The 17,133-nt window shown below is 42.5% G+C and overlaps 1 pseudogene; it reads left to right on the forward strand.

Moving 5' to 3' along the window:
- The first annotated feature begins 6,349 nt into the window (after positions 1–6,349).
- Positions 6,350–15,976, forward strand: LOC149787169 (uncharacterized; annotated as a pseudogene).
- Positions 15,977–17,133: the final 1,157 nt, after the last annotated feature.

The raw sequence follows: 17,133 nt of genomic DNA on the forward strand, positions 1-17,133 counted from the left end.
GGGGAAGTAATTTTTGGGGTCATCAACGGAGAAGTTCTTGGTGTGATCAACGTCTCCAAGTACTCTTCAGTTCTTGGTGTCATCAACGGAGAAGTGGATGAACGCGAGGCTGCCGGAGACGCGGTCACCTCCGTGGCAGGTCGTGGTTTGCGAGCGTAAAGTTGCGTCCTGGCCGAAGTGCCTCTCTTGCGACTAGTTTTCTTCTGTGGACTTTTCTTTTTCTGGGGACTTTTTCTCTGTTTCTTTTTTTGGGGGCTTCTTTTCTTTTTCCGGGGTGGTGTCTGGTAAGAGGAGGGTCCCGCCACTGGAGAAGTTCTTCTTGGGGAACTGGTCTTTTTCTTCTTCTTAGGGCTTCGTTGGACTTTTTTCTTGGGGAGAAGTTTGGGGGCATTAGGATCCCATCTTAAGAGAGAGCGAATGATGACCCCTCCTAGAGTACCGCTCCCTCCAGGTTTCAAAATGATTTGTTTTTTGGTTTGAGTGTCGATGCGGGGATCGGCCAATTGGACCAAAGCGACTTTGCTTCGATCAAAAAAGCGTTTGGTTTGATGAGGAATCTGAATGATTCCTTGGAGTAATTGACGTTTTGTCACCGTGAACCATCGTAAGACTTCTTTGAGACTAGCTTCTAAGACACGAGCTCGTATTTGTGGATTTTGTTCTCGACTGATGCCATACAAGGCACGAATCAATTTGACGAGAAGATGCGAGATGAAGGGACGTCATGTTCAATCTGTGTGAGACAGACGAAAAAGGTCTGAGGTTTTTATAGATTTTTTGTGGAGTGAAATTAAATCGAGGACGGAGACGTGTACAGGACAGGCCCTCCGTCTATGCACCAGTGGTGAAACAAGTGGGTACGAAATCGCAAATCCTCGGGGGTCGTAGGTTTCAAATCGACGAGTAAATACGCGTGTGGTGTTTGAGTGGCATCGTCGTACGCCTGAGTCAGCCAAGGCGTTCCTAACTGTTTGGCTAAGACTTGCACTTGCGATTTATCTCGAGGGCTTTTAAACAAGACCACGTAATGCGCATTGAGACTGATGGTGCGATGGGTTTTACTTTGTTGAAACAAATTTTGGGTGATGTAAACGACACTGGCATTACGGTGATGCCCTTTGCGCGTGAACCACAGTTTAATTTCTTCTTCGTCTTCTCCTAACATGTCGTCAAAAATGACCAAATGGGTTTGACGGGAGTCAGAGACGATGCCGTCGTCTTCTTTAGGAATGCCTTCCACAAACACGATGGAATCGCCTTGACTTTCTCGCAAGAGGCTGTACGCCGATTGCCACTCTTTGTAACACCACACGATCCGTTGAGGGGGTCGATCGATCAAATGATGTTTTTGTTCGATCAAACGTTTGACGAATTCGGTTTTGCCTGAACCGCTAGGTCCAGCAATGAGCATGTTAAAGGGATGGCGAAGATACAAAGCCTCCCAACTGGCACGATCTAAGTGTTCGTCGATGACTTTGACAGTAGAGGAAGAGGGAGCAGAGACAGCAGAGGTAGCCATAGTGTCAGGAATGTCACTTGTGACACGAAAACAAACAACACAAGAGTTTATATACTTTTTTCAGAACACGTTTATTGAATGTTTCAAATATGAACAACACGAAAGAGAAAAATACATAAAAGCCAAATAGTTATGTACAGAAATAAAAAACACATCAAAACGATAAAAGTGGAATATAAACAAGTCTCTGTATAACATGTTTTGGGTAACCAAGATGTCGTAGAGGGGGCCTCGAGTGGCCGAGTGGTCTAAAGCGCTCTTCGTTACGGATCGCTGCCATCTCACCTCTTTCTACGTGGGTTCGAGTCTCGGATTCAGCCAATGTGGGTATGTGAGAAAGCTTGCCAGTAGCTTCTCGTGGGTCGGTGGTTCTTTCTGGGGTTTTCCCGGATTCTTCCTCCACCATTAATACTGGCCGCCATGTATAGCCTATCGTGTGCTGAAAAATGGCGTTAAACCCTATAACAACAACAACAACAACAACAACATGTCCTAGAGACAGTGTGTAATGTTCTTACACTCTCTACATGAGGTATTGTCACACAAGTGTCCTCCTGGAATGACCTTTCAGGAATGTCCATGACAGTCCTGTCCTGAAGCGAGTGGTTGTTCTCGATGACGGGTTCTTCTGGCACTGTCACTAACACGGGTTGAAAAGTAACTTTTTTCCTTGAACAACTCTTGTGCATACTGAGCCACTTCTTGGGTGCAAGCCTCAAAACCCCCCTTTTTCCAGTCACGAACATCTGTCCAATGGGGGTGTAAGTCACAAGCGACACACACATCGTCATACACGTCTTCGGTAGCTAAAAGTTGACGAATCTTTTTTTCCTGTTGAGGTCGAGAAGTATCCAGATGAAACCGCAAGGCTTGAGCAAAAGGAGTTTTTCGTGACCATTTAAGGCCATGGGGGTATGGTAAGTACTGATCGTAAAGAGTCCACAAAGAATCGGCTGGTAAACGAAATCCCAGAAAACAAGTCACTAAGACACACACCACTTGTCGACCCAAATTGAATGGATACAGTCCTTGTAATAATCGATGGTAATGATCCACGGTTTGAATATGGTCATTGAGTTCCTTCCACGGAATCTGTTCAATCACTTGTGACATAAGCCGTGGCATGGATTCCTGTTTTTATGCTCTCTTTTTTTCGGAAGCAATACACGTACATTCTACCCAGACATCTTCGTTCTCCAGTAGGAAATCTAGAATTCTGTAACCTACAGTTCAAACTTCGATTAGAAGTTTTCTCTTCTACTAAGCAGATTCCACGTAACATATGTTGGTAATCCTTTAACACGTCTTCCTCAATGCGTTGCTCTAGGTGAATCTCGAAGTAACCAAAATGATGAACATTTCGTTCATTCACTAACTCTCTAACAAGGTCTGACCACTGAAACAATTTCTGACGAATCAATTCTCTTATACCTCAGGTACCAGTGGTTAAAGATCTGGTGACGTAACGGATGCAATTGTTCTTTACGTTTGACTTGTATTTTCACCAGCTCTCGGTAAATCCTTTCTCTCAACTCCTCAGGCAAGCCCAAAATGTTCTCTTGTAAAGTATCCATAAGTATATACACTGTTTTTGGAATACTTGGGTGGTGGCCAATAGCCTCGTTTACCTTTTTGTGCCTGATGTAATATCCACTCATAATCAGTCTTCTTATACTTTAGAACAGAGCATAATTTAAAAACGGTTCAATAACTTTGCGTTTGCGTTTCACTTGTATTTTGATCAGTTCTCGGTAAATGCGTTCTCTCAACTCCACAGGCAAAGCACGAATGTTCTCGTGTAAAGTATCCATGAACAGATTATGGTAAGTTACTTCAGTGTCTCGGTCCCACTAAGGGTAAGTAATGACAATTCGGTGACCATCGAGCATGTTCTACGTAGGCCGAATCTTGCGGTTCCCAGTGGTGAAGTGACACACCGCAACTGAAGCACTTGACTTTATCTCCTTCGCCCAAGTAGAAAAATCCGGCTCTGGCTAATTCTTCGGGGGACGGTCCTCCCTGATACTTAGGCCATTTTCCTTTGAACGATTGAAGACGATTTTCAAAGTCGCAGTATTCCGACAAACGCACAGGAAACGAATATTCGTCTTTCACAGGTTCGTTTCGATGAGGGTTGGGTGACATGAACAGGAGTTTGCTCAGGGCTGGATGACATCCGTAGGGGGGTAGACGTGAAGATGAACATTCCTCTTTAAAACGAAACCCAGTAAAATGTCCAAGAGGACGAGCGGCATCACTTTCGCATCTTTCCGGTTTGACACGCACAGCATCACTTTCCATGATAGGGGTAGTGACACTAAAGTTCCCATGATGCTTTATGGCATCGCTAAGGTCACAACGTACAGCATCGTACCCATCGCAAGGCTCACAATCGCATTCCACTTCAGAAGCCCCACACTTGAATTGTGCCTTTCTAAACAACTTGTTTTGTGTATCTCTGAAAATATTCATCTTGTTCGCTCGGTCTTGGTAGTCACAATGAACTATCAATCTTGCCTAGGGTTCCTTTTTATATACAGACCAATACCGACGTGTCCATACGGTAAGGTGAAATGATTGGGAAGTCGAACTCGCTTCTGGTACACAATTTGATAGACTTTTTCCAAGCGCCGACTGACGATGTGGTGAGTGCGTAAACGTACAATCTTGTTCGGTTGATAGGTGGTCACTTTAAAGTTTGCATCCTCTCCCGATTGCAAGGCTTCTTTCAATACGCCAAAGTTGACCACACGACTGGTACGATAATTCAGAGTCAGTCCTTTCACTTTGCACGTCGTGTGCACTTCTCCTTGTTGGTCCCGGTATTCGTAGCCGTAATTTTTGGGACCGCCACTGACGAAACTTGTCGTCGGGATGCTCGTCTGTCCAGGCTCCTAAACGGTCTCCTTCGATGTCAGGGTGCTGTCGACTCGGGTGATGGATGTAAATGCAACTGTCCGTGTCAAAGTACAGGACGCGTTCCCCTAACAGTTCTAAAGCTTCGTACAATTTTAAGCGAGTATGAGCTGTCACGTAAGCCGCAATGATGACATTTCCAAAAGGGTCGTCTTGTACAAAGTCCAGATCTTCTTCGTAATTGACCAAGATCAAATCCTCACGAACGACGTCCACGTGTTTCATGTATTTGGTTTTGTTGTGAATCATCTGGAAGTAGCGGGAAGGTTCTGTCAAATATTCCGTCTTGGGTAAACACGGTCGTTGTGCCATTTTACCCCACAAGCAATTTAACATCACTTTTGGCAAACGATCGCCTGCCTTCGTTTTTCTCGATGTGGTCTAAAGTGATGCCTTCTTGTTCATAGTATTTCTCTTTGAATTGTATTTGGTCTTCGGGAGTGTGACACCAGGAAGGATAGCCGCTGGCTTCTTGCTTCAGTTTCAAAAAGGCATCCACGTAGTCGGCGAAAATGCCTTTCTGACTGGGGTCACCCTTGTGGTTTGTTGTGTCTTGGGAAAGTGGCAAATTTCGTACACTTCTAACAGTTGGTATCCCATGTCCAGAGCTTTGAACAATTCTACACTGACCCAGGTTCCCGTCAAGGCACGTTCTTCCTGGGTGTGCTGACAAGGTTGGTCTTGGTTGCACGTTTCGGCACAAGTACGGCACAAGGGAAACATCAGTTTGCCTTGACAATGGTGAGGTAAGACGGGATGGTATAGGTTCGTGGGAGACAAAACTTTACACTTGATCAGACCTTCGTATTGTCGAATGTTTTTCAGGTCGATGTGTTCCGTGAACAATTGCGGGTGCCATGTAGGAAAGCGACAATATTTGCACACGTAGGGATACAAAGAACACACGTCCAAGTATTTGATTTATTCTCCTTTCTCTTCGTCGGTTTGGTAGAGCAAACAGGTGGCATTGGTCCTTCCTCCGTACAAACTATCCCTCGGGTTCAGCGGGTCCATGAACTGGTAACTTTCCACGAGGCGTTTAAACTCGGGATCGGTTTTCATACGGTGATCGTACTCGTGTTCCCACATTTCCACCACTTGGTATCCTTGCTGTTCTAACTTTAGGCGTCGCTGACAAGTGTCCTGGTACAAGTCTTCCATGGTTCGTTGTTAAAACTGATTTTTAGTGTCACGGTCAGGGTAGCAGACGGGACATCCGTGAAATAAGCAACCGTTAAACTCGTACACGATCTTGGGGTTTTCTAAGTCCCAGCCATCGACCGAATACGTTCCGATGGTCTTTTCACCCCCTCCGTTGCGAGCATGCTGAATCCACTTGTCTTCCTTGTCGCACAAGTAATGTAACCAACGTAGGGCTTTGACCGAGTATTGACGTTTGACATAGTGGGTCGTTTGAGGACTGATGACAGCAATGGTATTTTCAGGCATGAATCGTTGTCGATACACTAAGGAACACGCTTTGGCAATGGTGCAAGCTTCTTTCAAAGGATCGACCCCTCCGTGTTCCATGAACAGTTCTCGAAATTTTCCACAGCAACGTCGTAAAATGTCCACGTCGGAACGACAATACTTTAGCATTTCTTCCTGAAAGTCGAAAGGGTCGGAGGCGTGAGCCTGGTACAAAGCGTAGAAAGCTTCTCGTTGTTCGGTACGCATGTTGTCGGGGTCGTAATAGTGAGCCTCAGGTAAATGGGGTAGAACGGCATGTTGATTGGCTTCCGTATTGAAAAAGTGTGGAAAGTACCCTTTAGCCATTTCTGTCATTCCAAACGTTTTAGGCATTCGACTCAAAGGCATGGCCAAGTAACTCATCGAATCTTTAAACTGTACTTGTCCCACTTGCATGAAAATGATTTTGGCTCCGTTCAAAGTCACTTTAGGAAGCTCGGTGCCATGTTCCGTATAGTATCTGAGAAGAAACTGTCCATCGTATCCGGAGAAATTGTGAGCCATCACCGTGGCATGACGATGACAATCTCCGTAACGTTCGATGTCCTCTTAGCTCCACGTCTTGTCGACGGGGTCTAAGACCCATTGGGCAAAATCGGCTAACGTGTTTGGTCCCCGTAAGATTTTTTCACGCCCTCCAGGAATCTTGCTGCAGTGAGGGCAATGACTGAATATAGGTTCTTGAATGCACTTCTCGCACGCTCGATGAGCCACGCAGAAATTAGGAATGTGAATACCGGTCTCTTGCATGCATTCGAAATCGAAAAAGATGAAATTGCCTTTCTTTAGTGACCGTCCTCTTTCTCTGGTGGAGGTTGGTATTTTTGCACGTAGCATTGGTGTTTCAAGTCCACGATGTGGTGACAAATGTGACATTTTTTCTTTCCTGAACATACGTGTGCCTTGGTACTATTGGTACGTATGCCTTGTCCACACGTAGGGCACAATCTCAGGAGTTGACAAGCACATTTCTGCTGTGAACCTTGCGTCTTCAGATGTTGTTGGTAACAGGCAGGGCTGACAAACGTGCGCAGACAAGTTGAACAAGGCACTGGTCCTTCGCTCAGACAGGGTGGAGAGGCCAAACGTCCTGAGCATTTCAATCCGCAATGTTTGTGTTGCTCTCGATTATTATAACCATGGTCACATTTCTCACGGTAATAACCGTATCCCAGGAATCCAGTGATACTGGTAATGGTATCGAAATGGTCCTCGTGATAATAGACATGAATGTATTTTCCGTCCTTAAAGTCTTGGCCTCGAAACAACAGAGGCCCGAGCACTTCTTGAGGGTGCACTTTCAAGGTGTAGCGTGGAGCTAGGGCATCTTGCAATTTTTGCATCTCAGGAATGCCACAGGGTGTGTCTCTGGATAGGCCAGCTTGTTGCAACAGGAGTTCTGCTTCGTTTCGTTGTTTGGCTCGGTCCGATTGTTGAATAGTTTTCCAGGTTCTTTTCAATTCTGTCCTGTCGTTCTTGTTGGCATAGGTTCGTCCCACCACGATGGCTCGGGCTAAACACATCTGGTCTTGAGGGTTGTGAATTTGGACGAGGCTACGCTTAATGCTGCGAAGCTCGTTCACCAATAACATCTTTTTGCGTCCAGTCCCTTGAGGAGGAGAGACGTGGGTCATGTCCAGTGTGGCTTTTCCATCGGTGATGTCAAACTGATCATTAGGTTCTTGTACGTGTTGAATTTTGTCCATGACTTTGGAAGTGGTCAATTCTGCAGGGGTGCTAAACTCTATCCAAAGTGTTGTATGGAAAGTCTCAAGCGATCGTCTTCTTTGGGTTGACATTGTCGCTTGAGTGTGGTGAGCAAAGAATCCCACACTCCGGTGATGAACCCTTCTGCTTTCTCTAACGGTACTTCAGCCTTGAAATCTTTAAACTTCACCTTGTATTTGTAAGCCGTGGTTTTAAATTTTCTAGAGGAGCGCTTTTCCGTCTCTCGAATGGAATAGTATTTTTCAGGGTTGACTAAGGGTGCCGAACTTGGTTTAGAGGGTTCGGATTCTGGTTCACTCATGTCCTCTTCAAAATCACTGGCATGAATTTGTGCCAAGACTTCAGCTCTGGTACGAGGCGATAGATCACGTTTCTGTCTCTTACTTTCTTCTTCTTTCTTCTCAAATGAATAGGATCGTTTCATCTTGAGTGCAAAACGTCAAATGACTCAAGTGTAAACACCATAGACTAATTTATAGTCATGACAGACCAGCGTATATAAAAGGGTGTGTGTCTTGTCCTTTCACTATTCATTTCACTCTCAAACCGAGCACAACGATGGAAGAGACTACCCAGATGGAACGTTTCATCAGAGCTTTGCGAGGGGTCATTAGAAAATTCTCTTCAGACCAGCCGACGGACTACTCTCATTCCTTTCGAGATAAAAGTCAAGATACTTGCTATATCTGTCAGAAGAAAGGGCATTGGTCTTCAGAGTGTCCAGACCGTCACAAAAGAAAACAAACAGGGGCTAAAAAAGACAAAAGTCAAGACACCTGTTATTATTGTCAAGAAAAAGGACACTGGTCTCCAGATTGCCCAAAAAAGAAACAAGAGGAGTCAGAAGAAAAGAGGGATTCTTCAGAAGAAGAGAGAGATTCTTCAGAAGAAGAGAGGGATTCTTCAGAGGAAGAAAGCAGACAGGTGAAGAAAAAGAAACAGGAGAAGAAAAGAAGAAGGGAAGAAAGTGAGGAGGAAGAAGAGGAAAGGCCTGTGACGGTGAAGAAATTTAAAAAACAGAGAGACTAAACAAGGAGAAAGAAGAAGTCTATGAACTTTTTAAAGTGCTCAGTTGTGAATTGTGAATTGGATTGTAACTATGGATAAAAGAATAAATTAATTATATAAGGTAAGTGTCTTTGAGTTTTGATTTTAAAATAAGAAGGTACACTCACGCACTCATATACACGTACTATAGGGATAAAATGGGTTTTTTTGTTGATTTTTGAGTTATTGGCAAATTGAAAGGCTATTTCTTTTCGAGAAATGTGGGTGTTCCTGAAAAGGGCCTTTTTTTGGTGTAGGGGTGAGTTTAAGGAATCAACTTTAACTGCCTTAAGCCTTTGCCACGGCCGAGGCCTACTTCTGATGATGATGATTGGGTTGAAATCACTAAGGGTGGTACGGTAGGCTTAGTCACAGGGTTGGCGTGTTTAGCTCGGGAAGGTCGTATTCTCTTCGGTCGTGATAAAGAAGTCTGATACATTTATTTCAGACTCCTTAACTCCGCTAAAATGTCCAACAGTACCGTGACCGTTTGATTTTCACCCTCTTGTTTCTTTGCTGCTACTTCTTCTTGTTGTTGTTTTTTTTTCTTACCTCTTCTTCCTGCTGCTGTTGCTGTAGGAGAAAATCTTGTTCCGCTTCCTTTTGTCGTTGTATAAATTTCTCCAATTCTTCTTTCTGTCTCTGTCTAAAATTCTCCACTTGCGGTAATGAAGAAGGTAACGAAGGTTCCGGAACAAATTCTTGCGAGGTAAGAAAATCCACAAAATCCCAATGTACCTCTTCTGAAAGTAAGTCCGGGTTCCCTTGGGCGGTCTCCACTGCTGGTGCACCCCAATGGATCGTTTTCTGAGTTTCCGTCATGTTGAATCACTGTCGCATAGATTGACTGCACACAGGCGCTAGCGAATCTATATAGACCACGTGAAGTCACAGACTGCTCTCTTCGGATTGGATGCGGGCTGACTGAATTTTGTAACGCGTGTTCGGATTGGTAAATGAACTCAATCCGTTTTAATCCTTCCTCTACCTATAAATAAGCGCAGTTCACTGCATTGATTCACCTGTTCTCGTCGCCTCACGATGTGGACCACAGTTGAATCATCCACCCTTGTGTCTTCAATGATGTTCAGGACGGACATGCTCATGTATGTCCGGTCCAAGTGGACTGTTGTTGATAGGACAGATACTAGTCTATGGATGAGAAGAGTTTACATAGAAAGACAAGGATGTCTCAAGAGGGTACTTGTGTATGGACCTGCAGTTAGAAGGAGTTTAAGAAGAAGAAGATGTGACAGATGCCATCTATGTTAATATTAATATTAACATAAACCCAAAGGCCCTTTTCAGGGCCACCCACATTTTTCGAAAAGAGAATGACTTTCCATTGCCTACCCCTTTTTTTAAAAAAAAAAAAATTTAAAAAAAAAAATCCCATGTTCAATTTCCCTTGACACTATACAGTCCCACCCTGTTTAAATTCCTTTGACGCTATACAGTCCCTATTCCCATGTTCAGTTCCCTTGACGTTCAACAGTCCCACGATTTTTTCTCCATGTTAATTTCCCTTGACGCTATATGTTCCCACGATTTTTCTCCATGTTAAATTTCCCTTGACGCTATATGTTCCCAGGGGATGTTTTTAATGCTAAGTCCCATTGACGCTCTAGTATCCCCATATACTACTATTATCAATAATCTTGTGGATGACAGCAATTACACATTTAGAATAAAATTTATTGTCGAACATGTTAGCCAAGATGGTCCTGTTGTTGTTGTTGTTGTAGGGTTTAACGCCATTTTTCAGCACACGATAGGCTATACATGGCGGCCAGTATTAATGGTGGAGGAAGAAACCGGGACATCCCCGGAAAGAACCACCGACCCACGTGAAGCTACTGGCAAGCTTTCTTACATACCCACATTGGCCGAATCCGAGACAGAGGTGAGATGGCAGTGATCCGTAACGGTGAGCGCTTTAGACCACTCGGCCACTCGGGGCCCCCCAAGATGGTACAAACCCTGGATTATTCGTAATAAACTCGCCCCTATTAAGGAATCAAGGCGACATAACAATGTCGTCAAAATAAATAAAAACTCCAAACCGGGCATGTTTACCGTAAGAGACAAACCACGATACAATAACGTGTATCCAGTGTTCGCAGTGGTTAATGCACTTTACAGTTTAAATGATCTTGATAGTATTGCTCTTGCCCCGATCCGTGGTGCAAGCACCAATGCCGTTTGATTTTGTGATCGCAGATCGAGAGGAGTATTGATGCTGCTGCTAAGTGCAAACACAAAAGACGGTGCACATATTGGCACGATAGTCAGCTACTACGACGGTTATTCGCCTCAGTTTACTCATTTGAGATCTTCGATGTTCGAATATTCGAATATTAGTCTATAAACCTGCATTTATTGATGAATAACCGATTGCCAGCTGATGATATTAGATGCAGCACGAATTCATTTTATAGCCGATGTAATTCATCTCTCGTTGTAGTAATCGTCGGTAATTTCATTAATCAGTGCCCAATAGACGATACTTAAATAAACGCTGACGAACATTTGCTTCATTGATGATTTTGTCGAAATTGTTGCCGGCTCGTCTTCCACCAATCAAAATTTCCAGGCGATCAACATTAGCGAGGATGTTATTTGGACAAAGTTTATCTTGAATCACCACTAGTTTTTTTTATGACGTCGATCCCGGTGCAATTCGATCAAGTTTAAGATTCATTTTTGCTTAATTGCGTAAAGGTTTTTCTACCATGTTATATCTAACAGGATGCTCTTTAATATGGATCCGATCTACGTCATATCCAACAGAACGATCTTTCACATTTTTAATATTAACCACTACTGGAGACAAGTTTCTCTCATGACTCGACGTGTTTGCATGACCATTATATTCCGTCAGCATTGGTTGTGTAAACAATTCATTGTAACCCAAATAACTGTGGAGCTTTTACACGGTTTTACTCCGATGAAAATAATAAACACAAGAGTGAGATCTGGCGCAACGTTTAGCAATTATTCATATATTCCTTCTATAAAGAAATATAACTGAACGTGGTTCATTTTTTAGACAAACATGTTTTATTTACTGTGGATTGTGGTCGTGTTCATTAGAGTTTCATAAGCACAGGCATATTACCCAATATTGATATAAAAATGTGTATTTATGTATGTATGTATGTGTGTATGTATGTATGTATGCATGCATGCATGTATGCATGTATGTGTGTGTGTGTGTGTGTGTGTGCATGCATAAGATAATACAAACTTCCAATATTATGAACTAATTCTCGACTAAAAGTAGTTTAGTCTGCTTCCTATTTGCTTCATTGAAAAATGCCAGCAAAAGATCACATTCGTGAATTGACTATGACAAGAAACGACCACTGTCCTAAATTGAAGAAATGGGACAAACATATCTTAGAAAAGCTACATACAAATTTCTTTGTTTGCTATTTGAACCAAAATTTCCAGTGACAAATTCTTCTCAGGAAAATTACCACCATCTTGTTTTTAAATCTTCCATCTTACCAGAAAATTGCAGATATTTGGAAATGTTTCTGAAAAATCTAATAGGTGTGAATGAGTGTGCAACGACACCTGAGTATTTGTATGCGTTTTTCGTTGCTTCTTTTCTATACGTTTTTTTATAACCTTCAGTCTTAACAGAAGAAAAAACTACAGAGATTAAAAGTATTTCTCGAAAATCTAATCCTTAACCATACGAAGGTTTTAATACATGAATACAAATTACCAGTAATCCCCTCTCCTAATTTACGTTTTAAAACTATTTGCGCTAGCGTAAGGATATTTGTGATGAGGGGTGAATGGGTCTTGTTATGCAACGGAGCTTTACTTTACCGTTATAACCGCCATCGTCGCAATTTTCCTTGGTCATGACTCATCTACTGGCCTTTCAAGGGATTTCATTCATGTACAACTGTCTGGTTTTAGTGCGTTTGCTTTCGTCTGCGAAATATGACCGAATTCCTTTTCGTGATAATGTTACATACACAGTTCTCAATTATAACAGCCTTTGATTTGAGAAGTAAAGCTGTCTGAGCTTTGCAACACTTCTCAGCAATTTTTTTCGACTAACAAAACATCAAACTTCGCCTAGTTTTTCATTGTTATGATAATGTCAACAGGTGGAAAATGATAATAAAAAAATGAAATTCAGTACATATTTGCTTGTACTGAGTAAATATAGAAATAATTTCATCACATGGATGAAAATGCTTGAGTATTTTTACCCGCAGTGTGAAATGTATCCTTTATTCCCGCGGGTCAATCAACGGTTATTATTACTTTATACTTAAACGTATTGGTTACACAACGTGTAGAGTAGCCTAAGATAGGCGATTTCTTAGGGCATCAAGCTCGATAATGTCATCTGTTTACTGTTTATGCTCGGCCCTGCTTTATATTTATTCGTACAGAAAATACTATCAGTAGTAACGTAATCCCCTCTCCTAATTTACGTTTTAAAACTATTTGCGCTAGCGTAAGGATATTTGTGATGAGGGGTGAATGGGTCTTGTTATGCAATGGAAACAAAGCAATATTGACCATTGGGGGGCCAGCCGTACCCAGGAATGAGGCCACATGACTCGTTCAGCCAATGGAAGATAGTTAAGGGGTATGAATATATGGGTCAGCATCCTTAGCGTCACTTGCAAAGAAAGCATAAATTTTACATTTTTCTTCTTTTTCCTCTCAATCCTTTTAATTATGCCTGTTTCTTTGCACAATTATTTCTCATAATTGTGAGGATCATTTTCTTGCTCGTACTTTGGAAAGAAGAAGGTTAGTAGAAATTATGTACATGGCCATCGTCTACTTTTTGGAAAGACAATGACAAAAGCACTTATTATGGGCCATTCACTTTGTAATTGTTTAGATCGGTATTTGAGGTCAAAGACGGATCTTAGACTAGTTCCGTCTTTTAATGTAACGGACGTTTGTAATGTAAACATGATGGGTATCGGAGGGCGCACAATCGACAAGTTTTTGCACCTTGACATGAATAAAGTCCGCTTAAGAAGCCCCGATATTATAATTCTCCTGACTGGGGACAACGATGTAAACGCCGATACATCGCCAGACGTAATTGCACATAAGATGGTCACATTGGCTACGCTTTTACATAAGAAATATGAGGTTAAACATATTTTTCTGTGTCCGCTTATGCCTAGATTCCCGGCAACGTTACACCAAGTTGGGGTCGCGGGAATATTAAACCATAACAATGAAGCAGCCCATAAAAACTATAAGGAGATGTACTGTCACTAAGCAAAGGAGGTCAATGATATTGTACGATCTGCAGTGTCTGCTTAACCTTACTTAACATTTTGGGACCATAATAGCAAATTTGCCTTCGATAGGCCTCATGTGAGGGAGAAATTTTGCTCAGATGGCATTCATTTGTCCCCTAAAGAACAGTGGCACCTTTATAAGTCACTTCGGGGAGCTCTTCTCAATGCATGTTATAAAATAACGCACAATCATTCAACGATAACTAGGCTAGGTTAGCTCTTGTACTAATTTTGCTTTCAATTTCATTTGTATCTGCCCTCAAAGGGAGATATCAGGCCAGGTCCCGTACCTGTTCCTTTGTTTTTCGTAAACAACCTTAGTGTCTGCCATTGTGGAGGTACTGGGTCAGGTCCCGTACCTGATCCTTTTGGGACTTGTTCCTGGCAAGCCACTCTGGTCTACATAATAGGGGTTCCCCATAATATTTTTGGTGCCCCCCCCCCCGCAAGTTTAATGATTATATACCAAGGTATCCTTGTTCTTAATTATTAATTATTTCACAAGGGGTCCTTTATGAGTGGCTTCCTGGAACATGTTTCAATATATTTTGTTATCTGCTCACTTTGGGAGATAACAGGCCAGGTCCCGTACCTGTCCTGTTTTTCTTTTGCACTTTTGCATCAGCCTGCTGGCCTGATAACATGTCCGGTTGCATACCAGACCGCCACCTTCTATACATAGGCCATTTTGCTAAGGACAAAGGGTTTATATATATATATATATATATATATATATATATATATATATATATATATATATATATATATATATATATATATATATGTGTGTGTGTGTGTGTGTGTGTGTGTGTGTGTGTGTGTGAATGAAGAAATTATATCAGGTAACCTTACATGCATCGGTTTGAGAATGACAATTTGTGCATTTTTCATTAAATAATAACATGCCTTGTGCATAGGACCATACAAGGTAGTCCATACTTGTTTTATTTACTATTAATTAGTTTTAATACATTATTTTTTCTAACTTAACCAGATCATGCCACCCAAGCGCAAAGCATCAGCAGGAGTTGAACGGGCTGTAAAGAAGGTTCAGTCAACTGGTGCACGGATTAGAGCAGTTGATCGCTAAAAACAGCAGCATAGAGCTGGAGCAGCACATGCAGATACAGTTGACCAAGCTACCGTTGACCGGATAGCACAGCAGGTGGTACAGCAGATTACAACTGTGATCACCGCTCAAGTGGACAGAAGGCTTGACCACATCTTGGAGATGCTGCATGGGACCACTCGTCCACAACAACCTGCCATGTTGTCGCAGGAAACAGAGCAAGGGCCATCTGCCTCCTCAAGAGCCCAAACAGAAAGCAATGTTGAAAAGTCCGTCAGGGGAAGCATTGCACAGGCTACCTCAGCCTCAACTGAACTTTCTCATACAGGTATAGGTACTCTGAGTGATTTATTAGCACCTATTAATATATTAGATAAACACAGTCAGTGCAACTGTGTAAGCACATCAATTGATATAACTGCCTCTATAACTGATAAAATTAAGCAGCAGATTTGGGCTGGGACATATATAGATTTTCAAACTCTCCTTTCGACATCCATGGTCAATACATATAGATTACAGTGCAATATCACATCAAACACATCTAAATTTAACCTAGTCCCCATGGCCATGAAGTCCCCGGTCTCAATCAATCAGTGGTTGACAGCATGGAACAGATTTGCTACAATAATATGCATGAAATCCCCTAGGTTGAGCACAGTGTTATCTCACCACATGGAAATGGTCATGACGTTGTCTGAGCGCAGGGCTCATTGGAGATACTACGATGAGCAGTTTCGGCGCTTGATAGAGAGGGGAGAGGCAAAGTAGGGTTCCATCCACCTTGAACTTTACATGCGATCTGTTCTGGACAGCATTGGTGACAGGATGGCCACCAGCACTGCCACATTACCATCCTCAATCTCAAAATCAAATCCCCAAAAGGGGCCTACTTTAACTACCATAGGGGGCTGCAGTGTTCAGCAGGGCTAGCTTGTAAATAACAGCATAATTGTTTAAATTGCTTTGAAGCCCATCCCTTCAGCAAATGCAAACTGCCCATTCAACACCCATTCAAATTGTTGCCAAAATATGCCCCAAAACAAGCTAGAACTGACAGCATGCAGCCCTTTCGTGGTGGCTACAAACCTACTCATTCCCAAGGACCTGCATCAAACTCCCTACAACACAGCCAGCAAGGAAAAGGGGACCTGCGAAAACAGTAAGCTTCCTACTCCTGTTAAAGCTGAAAGTTTACAACATTGGTTGAAAGGGTACAACACTGCAATGATACAAATTTTGATACATGGGTTTACATTTGGATTTAAAGTGGTGCACGAGGGTTCTCTGTCCCCTATTCAATCACATAATCTAAAATCAGCCATACAAAATCCACAGATGGTGCAAGACAAAATAGACAAAGAACTTGAGGCTGGCAGGTTTGCAGGGCCTTTCAAGAGCCACCCTTTCTCGCTATTTCAGATATCACCACTTGGCTTGGTTCCAAAGAAAACACCTGGTACTTTTCGCATGATTCACCATTCATCACATCCTCAGGGGTCTTCTATAAATGATGGTATATCCCCGGAAAAAGGTGTTGTTCAATGTCAAACTGTGGAACATGCTATTGCAATCATTAAAAAACTTGGTAGAGGTTGTGTTATGGCAAAAACTGACATAGCTAGTGCCTTCAGAATTGTTCCACTCTGCCCGACTCAGTATCATATGTTTGGCTTCTCTTGGAATGACCTATATTATTATGACAAGTGCCTTCCCATGGGCTGTAGCTCCAGTTGTAAAATCTTTGAATATTTAAGCACTGCATTACAGTGGGTGGCAGGACACAAATTGGGCATTGGCCACATGGTGCATGTTTTAGATGACTTTCTGCTGTTGGAATCAAACTATAACACCTGTAAGGAGAAATTTGTGCAGATATTGGGGTTCTCATGTCTGAGGAAAAAACATTTCTTCCCAGTACAATATTGACCTTTTTGGGCTATGAACTGGATACAATAAAGATGGAGGTAAGACTTCCCATAGATAAACTCCAGAACTGCTACAGTTTGATAACACTCTGCCAAAAGAAACAAAAATGACGCTCCATAATCTCCAATCCATAATTGGTACACTCAATTTCGCGTGTGCAG

The sequence above is a fragment of the Sinohyriopsis cumingii genome, chromosome 12 (assembly GCF_028554795.1).
Source record: "Sinohyriopsis cumingii isolate HCF-2022 chromosome 12, ASM2855479v2, whole genome shotgun sequence".
Classification (NCBI taxonomy): Eukaryota; Metazoa; Mollusca; class Bivalvia; order Unionida; family Unionidae; genus Sinohyriopsis; species Sinohyriopsis cumingii.